The sequence below is a fragment of the Echeneis naucrates genome, chromosome 10 (genome assembly GCF_900963305.1).
Source record: "Echeneis naucrates chromosome 10, fEcheNa1.1, whole genome shotgun sequence".
Lineage (NCBI taxonomy): Eukaryota > Metazoa > Chordata > Actinopteri > Carangiformes > Echeneidae > Echeneis > Echeneis naucrates.
The window spans coordinates 9093860-9096594 of record NC_042520.1 but is presented as its reverse complement, the minus strand read 5'-3'; positions in this window follow the sequence as shown (position 1 = coordinate 9096594).

Genomic DNA, 2735 nt, shown 5'->3' with positions numbered 1-2735 from the left:
TAATGATTTCTGCAGTGCATTTGTGAGTACATACTGTTTGTACTGGGTTTTTGAGTCTTTTATAGTCTTTTATTTGTGTTCCTTCAGGAAGGGCTTAGAGAATATTAAAGGATTTTTAATTTAACCCCACTAGTCCATCTAATCTTTGACCAACCCTAGGCAGTAAAATTATTTCTAAAATGTTTTCAGGAGATGTAAATGACCTGCAGGAAGATGCTTAATCAATCCTTTTTTTGTTGAGTTTCAGTTGCGGTTAGTGATTGGGCACAGCAAGTCGCATCTACGACTGAATGAAACAACAAACACTGTTAGAGCTACTACCTGCTTCAGTTATGGAGCTCTTTGTCTCAAAATCAGCAACTTACCATTCATTTATTCCAATTTAAACTGCAACAGACTAATCATTTCCATCATTTATTTGTCTTAGTCTGCCACTTACACAGTCATATAACTAAATTGTTCCTCATGGTATTCCATCATTCTCTGGCTGGTATTTCTGTGAAACACATTAAATTGCATTGAAGTTTTAATGAGAAGTGCACTGCAATTTTTTGTACATACTTGTAAACTGTATATTTTTGGATTATGGACTGTTAATCTAGACAACTGAAGACGTCGCCATAGTCTGTGGGAAATAATTCTAACCCTCAATGTGGTTTTCCAGTTTGACAAACCATGCACCGATCCTGAATTAGTAGCTGATATTAGTTTGAGTAGGGTAGTTTTACCAAAAATATGAGCTCTATGAATGTGTGTAGAGTTTCTCATTACTCATCCTTTGTTATCTTATTGCCACATTTGGGCCTCAGTGTCATTGCAATTTTTCACTTCATGATGATAACATAAACCAACAGGAACAGGCCCCGGAGGTGCTCATATGAGCAGCAGGTGATGGGAGCTGATGAGGGCATTACCGATTAAGCATCCATGTGTTGAAATTTAAGTATAAGGACTGAAACTTGACCATCCAGAAGATCCCCCTTCATACAGACGAGCCTAAGTCTCTGGTAGCTAATGAGCCACCTGGTCTTTGTTCAGTAAATCTTCACTGAAACAGCCCCTAAATCCACTCTGGACAGATGATACAAACGGCTTTATAAATGGTTGTAAGCTGCATTAATTAATCACCTGAATGGTCTAGCCTTTTGTTCTTGTCACACAACTGTAAGAGGGTTTCTGGTTTTGGGTATAGACTTTTTTTTTTTTTTTTTTTTTTTGCTGAGTCAATGTCACTGAAACAGCTGATGTATTAAGACGGATTGTGTCTAACCACAGAGACAAACAAAGCAAATAATATGAGAACATTTTCATTTTATCTTCACACATTAAATGTCGCTGCCTGTCTGCTGCAGAGCTGCAGTAAGTAACTGAAACTTAATGGTGAGTGAGGAAGCCCAGCTGGGGTCATTTCAGCGCACGTGCATTGTTTCGCTTGAGTGGATGTCTTAGGAATTGTCTCTGCTGAATTTTTGTCAGGAGCTGTCACCAACACTGACAGGAAAGTCTCGCGCTTGGCTTTGCTGCTGTTTAGACAGGTGTTTTTGCAAAGAAAACAACTGCAGCCTGTTTCTAGCTTAGACACTCACGTTAGAAGATTTCCCCCTTTAAAGACCGAAGGAAAGTATATTACAGAGCGCCTAATGTCTGAGAGGGGTGAGGCTTTTGACAGATTAGTAAAAGTCAAGGGCGATTTCTATCTAGATGGATTTATTCTGTCTGTTTCTTTGGTAGTCATTGTGTGTGTTCACTGGTTTCTGTGTTTGCTCACTCTCCATTTGGGTACACACACCAGAAGTAAACAGACAAACTGTACCATGTAGTTGTTGAGATTTAGTCAACCACTGTGACACATTAAATTTGCTCACTACTTTGTAGTCTCAGAATAAGTTTTGCTCCATCAAAAAACCAAAACACCTTTTGCCCGGGCCGAGAAGTCAAGAGTAGAGTATTTACTTGAATTCACTGGGCACAAGTCCTGCTTTTTTGTATTTCTCTTTCCTCTCCCTCTCTGTCTGTATTTCTCATTGCAGAGAAACTTTCTACTGTGATGACAGTCTCAAAAGGCCACACATGACAAACTGGTAAGAAAGGCCATAGTTCTGGGCTGCGCTCTTTTTTGTGTGTGTGTGTTGGGGGGGGCAACACCCTTGTGATTACCCACTCACTCTCTTCCGTTTTCCACCTGTGCAGAGTGCCAGACCCACAGCGTTGAGGGAGTAGGCAGAACTGAGTCAACCCTTCTGATGAGCTCCAGTCCCCCTGGTCCCCACACTGGCTCCTATTCTCTGTAAGACTTCTCTGGGCAAGCCAGCAGCAAGGAGTGACAGGCAAAGCAAGGAAGGGCCTACGTTTGGCCAGAGCTGGATCCACTTATTCAGCCAACAACGTTTGGTTCCCAAAGTACTTGGGACGTTTGTCTGTGGGTGTCCCTAAGTACAAGTGTGTTGCAAGATCGTGATCTGAGAGCTCTGCATATCTCATTTACAGACTGCTGCTCATGTAGACAGACAGCACTGTTCTGGTAGGTGCCGTGTGTCTGCTCCGGCTGAAAGGCACATGATTTATTTTAGGGGCAAGGATGTGGGCATTCAGATGGGTCATATTTATAGTCCATTGGTCTGGTTGAGCAGATCTGCCAGTAAAAGCAGAGATTTTGAAAAAGAGGCACAGGGACAGAAAAGTTAAAGTCTCTCTTCGACTGAGGCCATGGATGACTGCTATTTCCAGTGGGCTGT